The sequence below is a fragment of the Coffea eugenioides genome, unplaced genomic scaffold, assembly GCF_003713205.1.
Source record: "Coffea eugenioides isolate CCC68of unplaced genomic scaffold, Ceug_1.0 ScVebR1_2480;HRSCAF=3512, whole genome shotgun sequence".
In the NCBI taxonomy this organism is placed as follows: Eukaryota; Viridiplantae; Streptophyta; class Magnoliopsida; order Gentianales; family Rubiaceae; genus Coffea; species Coffea eugenioides.
Genome location: NW_020862972.1, coordinates 28,209 through 33,846, shown reverse-complemented (window position 1 = coordinate 33,846; position 5,638 = coordinate 28,209). Strand labels below are relative to the sequence as shown.

The following is a 5,638-nucleotide window of genomic DNA, read 5'->3' as shown; positions in this document are numbered from 1 at the left end:
AAATGTGACCCCCGATCCCTTTCTTTGGTTACGTAGATCTAAAAATTCTTAAAAAGGGGTTTGTTTACTTTGCTTTTCAAAAAATTCATTTTTGGGTGACTTGGTACACCCTAACTCTATACCAAGTGGCGACTCCATTTTCCATGCAAAAAACCCTTTTTGAACTTTGTTTGGCCAAATCGTCGCATTTTCAAGTCCCACGGCCTTTTATTTTCATTTTCACACACATTCACATACATATTCCACACACTACTTTCACACACTCAAAAAGTGGGGCGCGACAATTAATGTTTTCGAAAATTGAATTGAGCTAGGTTAGAAAAAAAAAAGTAAGATTCCCCATGGCATTTAGTGGTATAATAACTCAGGTTATAGGATCTGGAAATAGGTACGATGCTATTTTAGATTTGAGATTTGAGAGAAATAAGAGATTTCGTTACCAATTACAAACACAGTGGGCAGGAACCCATATATTGAGGTAATGATTACTTTGTGTGATAGTAGATAAGTATGTTGTTATAGAATGTGTGACAAAAGAAGAAATCGTACTATTAGGATTTATGGCATCCTTTCTATAGGTTGATCTCTATGGAGCATTATAAGCTGAGATACTGGATTTGTGAGAGATATTCTGTTCACCTGAGCTATAAAAAATAAAGATGGGTGATATTGAGAAAAATAAGGTGCGCAGCAAAAGCTCGATGGAATTAAATAAGGAAATCCAATTTAGACATTGTAGGAATAATTCCCAAGATGTATTGCAAGAACATTGGGAATTTTGTCAACTTATCTTGATATTTATGTCTTTTAGGTTTCGAGGGCGAAACCTTTAAAAGGGGGAGAGAATGTGATATCTAGTCTAAAAATGAATTGTGGAAGTAGTGTCAGATTAGGATCTTAAATTCACGTCTAGATTTTAGTCGACCTACCAAGAGATTATAGGGATTGATACCTAAGACTAAATACCGTCTTCCAACCCAAAATGAATGGATAGTCAGAAAGGATCGTACAGACATTGGAGGACATGCTAAGAACTTGTGTTCTAGACTTCTCGGATAGTTGGGATAGGTTGGTGAAACTAATGGATTTTTTGTACAATAATAACTATCATAGCGGGATAGGTATGGCACCATTTGAAGCGCTGTATGGGCGAAATGTATATCTCTTGTATCAGAATGAAGTAGGTGAGAAGCTGATCACTGGGCCCGATTTGGTGGAAAGAACTTTGGAGAAAATTAAGATTATTCGGGGAAGATTAAAAGTAGCTCAAGACCGAAACAAGAGTTGGGCGGATTAAAAAATGAGACCTTTAGCGTTTCAACAGGAAGAAAAGGTATATTTGAAAGTATCCCCTACCAAGGGAATGATGAGATTTGGAAGAAGTGGCAAGTTAAATCCGAGATATGTAGGGCCTTACGAAATACTTGATAGAGTTGGATCTCTAGCGTATCGACTGGCTCTCCCACCTGCTTTATCAGGGAAACATAATGTTTTTCATGTCTCCCAACTGAGGAAGTATGTATCAGACCCGAGCCATATTTTGAAGGATCAACCCATCGAGGTGAGGGAGAATTTATCAGTGGAGGAAGTTCCTTTAAGAATCGTGGATCGGAAGGACCAAGTTCTAAGGAGAAGGACCATACCCTACGTAAAGGTGCAATGGACGAATCATACACCGCGAGAGGCAATATGGGAGTTAGAGGAGGACATGCGGAATCGATACCCATATCTTTTTGAACAAGGTACGTAAGTTTCGAGGACGAAACTTTTTGTAACGGGGGTAGAATGTGAAACCCACATTTTTTGGCCCCTGTTTTTATTATTTTATTTTGCCAATTAATTAACAAGGTAAAATTACTATAGGTAAAAAGGAAAAAAAAATGAATAAGATAAAATAACTATGGATGGGATAAGGGTTCCTAGTAAACTAAAACTCTTATCTACACCACCTACTAGTGGGTAGTGCTAGGGTTTACGATTTTATTGAAACCCTAGAAAGAAAAATAACACATCCCTACCTTTCTTTCGTCTACCTCCCCTAGAGCAGAAACCGTCAGAGAGTAGAGAAAAAGAAACAGGCGTCGCCGTCAATCAATCAAACGACTAGGCACCCGAACCTGTAAGTCCCAAATTCATGCAAAACTTCTCTTTTTAGTTCTATTAGTTGCATTAATGGTCCTTGAGATTTTATGGATATATATTATTGTTACCAAATTGATATATACATTTCTATTAGAGATTTAGGAGGATTCATGTTTGGATTAGTAGGAATAGGATAATAGATTATAATCTTGGGATGAATAGGTTACCCAATTCTGTTAAAGGAAAAAAAAATGGAGAAGGAGGAAGGCTCTGTTGTTGCAGCAGTGCAATAGAGAAAAAAAAAAAAGAAAACAAGGGGGAAAAGTGCGGGCAGCCATCTCTGGCGGCAGAGAAAAGAATTGCAAGGTTGGCCTTTCGGCCAACCCAAGACCCAAAAGGAAAGAGCAGCGGCAGCTGCCGCTGCTCTGTTGTTGCCGCAGTGCAATAGAGAAAAAAAAAAAAGAAAACAAGGGGGAAAAGTGGGGGCAGCCGTCACTGGCGGCAAAGAAAAGAATTGCAAGGTTGGCCTTTCGGCCAACCCAAGACCCAAAAGGAAAAAAAAAATTTAAAGAGACAATAGGCAAGGCAATAGTTGGCTGAAACCAATAGAGAACAATGGGTCGCCAGAAAGACTTTCTGGCGATCATGGCCAAAGATGGTTGGCCTTTGGGCCAACCATGGGTCCCACCCAAGGAAGAGAAAAAAAAATTAAAAAGAAGGGAGCAATTTGGATGTGGACCAAAATATAATGTAAAATTAATAAATGTCTAAGAAATAAATTATAATTATAATTAGTTCATTTTTTATAGTTTATCATCAGTATAAAAATTCAGGACCCAATTTAAAGTAATGGTTAGAATTGAAGGGTTAGTCATGTAAAATTATACTTAGTTAATTACGTATAAGATATTTAAATGGGAATCTAAAAAATCTTATTCTAGCCGTATTAAGTCAGATTAGACAAGGTAAGATAAGTGCTAAATTGTTAAACGAAATGTTTAAAATCATAATAATGATAATAATAATGCTAATAATAATACAAAAAGGATAATAAAAAAAATAATAAAAAAATAATAATAATAGTAAATAATAATTATTAGACAATAATAGTAAGGTATTAACAATATGGGCATGGAGGAAATAAAGTAAGGATATAAACGAACGTAAGAATATAAATACGAGTGGAATAAACTAATACAATAATAATGGTGATAAGCCAATATATATATATGTACATGTGTACATAGATAATAATAGCACCTACACACGCATAAAAGTGAAAATAAAAAGGAAAAGTAATAGTAACTAATTAACACATATATATAAGTGGTAATAAAATATAGTAGCGACGACGAGGACGATAATAATAATAATGAATAATTATCTTCTTTTAAATTAGGAAACTTTACAAAAAGGAGAACCTTCCCCATTAAGAAACTTTCTAAAAATAAAACACTTTCTAAATTAGAAACTTTCCAAGAATAGAAATCGTCCAATTTAGGGAAACGCCATTAGGGTTATACAATGGTCTAGACATGAATCTTCGACTTACTTAGAGTTGTATACTATGTATTTATAGGAAATAACAACTAATTAGGAAGCCTATGCATTTGATAGGTACGGTACCAATTTAAGAGACCTAAGGTAGTTCCACTCGAGCAACCAAACAGAGGTAGGTGATACTTAACCCTTCTAAGATTTCAAAGGTGCAAAATGAAATTTTGTTTTCAATCCTATGTTGTTGTGTTGAATCGAAATGTATTTGGTTAAATGCTTTACTTGGATATTTATGAAAGTTATATTCCTTTTTATACAAAAATGGACCATGTGACTTATTTGAAATGTTTGATACGTTATTATATACCAAACGAGCTGAATTTTTTATGAAATCAAAGATCTGTGTATGTGACACGTGTAATGAATTTTTGACAAGTAAAACTCAAAACAGTCATGGAATAGACAGTAGGGGCTATAGTCCTGTCTAATTGCCATGGTAGCCTGGTAAGGTCATGGTAGCCTGGTATAGGGTCCGGCCGATTGACAAAGTCATGGTAGCCTGGTATAGAGTCCGGCCGATTGACCGATTGACAAAGTCATGGTAGCCTGGTATAAAGTCCGGCAGATTGACAAGGTCATGGTAGCCTGGTATAAAGTCCGGCTGATTGACCCACGTATGAATGAGACCAATCGATAGTCGCGAAGTCTATTGGTCGCCCACCTAGAAGGGGTTTAATCTCTAGGCTGAGTACTTAATAGCTGGTCATTACATGTACTTGTTATGAGCTAATCTGAAAGAAGATTTATGAACTGATCTGAAATGAGACTTATGAACTGATATGAATTATTTTGGTAATGGTTATGAAGAGACATGTGAATTGAGACGAAATGATTTATGGCTTTACGATTTTCATGTACATTTATCAACAAGGTGCTTTTAAATTGCTTGCCATTCGTTTTATAAATGACGCTACTTTCAAATTATGGAGGTGATTGATGCGCAAATGATTTGATTTGTACTTATATATATGTATTTATAAAGTTACGAGTACATGGTCCAACAGAGGGGTAGATATTACCTACTGGGCGATTTGTCGCTCAATCCACTTTTTACCATTTTTGCAGATTCTGAAGAGTATGAATTGGTTTATGTAGAAGACCCTGAGGATGACTTTTATTAGTTTTAGATGAATGGAAGTTGACAGGCTAGCTACTTCTAGTTGTTAGCTTCATTTACTTTTGTTTCCGTTGTTACAATTAAAGAATAAATGTACGAACGTCTTGGGTATTTGTAGACTACCTTTTATATGAGATGTGTACCGCACTTTATTTAATTATATTGTTTTAGTACTTTTAAAAGTAGTCTAGTTAATGTAGCCTTGTATTTTTGAGTGGGACTTGGGATTACGGCGGATGTCACGTGACGGGCGCGTGCGGGCTCGGGGCGTGACAACTACTCATGATGGCTTTACCAACAAATATTCCTTCTTGCACCACAACAAGAAGATGACACTTGTTCCTCTCACACCTCAGCAGGTGCATGAAGACCAATTGTGATTGCAACAGGAGCATGAACGAGAGTTGCCTAAAAAGTCAACGGAACCTAAGGCAATCCTTAAGGCACCGGCTGAGAGGACATCCGTCCCTGGCACATCTGGTCGATTGGACAAACGCCCTAGCTTGCTTGCAAAGAACAGGGAAGTTCGCAAACTACTTTTGTCCAAGCAAGTTGTTTATGTCTTATATTGCAAAGAAGTGATTTTACTCTCTCATGAGGCACCAGTGACTTACCTCCTGAAATCTCTTCTTTGTTGCAGGAATTTGAGGACATTTCCCAAATGAGATCCCAAGTGGTTTGCCACCACTCAGAGGGATCGAGCACCAGATCGATTTCGTTCCTGGCGCATCCTTGCCAAACAAACCGGCCTACAAGATGGGTCCTGAGGAGACTAAGGAGATCCAACGAAAAGTCGATGAGCTTCTGGAGAAAGGATGGGCTTGAGAGAGCATGAGCCCATGTGCAGTTCCAGTCATCCTCGTCCCCAAGAAAGAGGGCACT

The 5,638-nt window shown here is 37.2% G+C and overlaps 1 pseudogene; it reads left to right on the top strand.

The window, feature by feature from the left end:
* Positions 1 to 1,123: 1,123 nt before the first annotated feature.
* LOC113756767 lies at positions 1,124 to 1,750 on the top strand (annotated as a pseudogene).
* Positions 1,751 to 5,638: the final 3,888 nt, after the last annotated feature.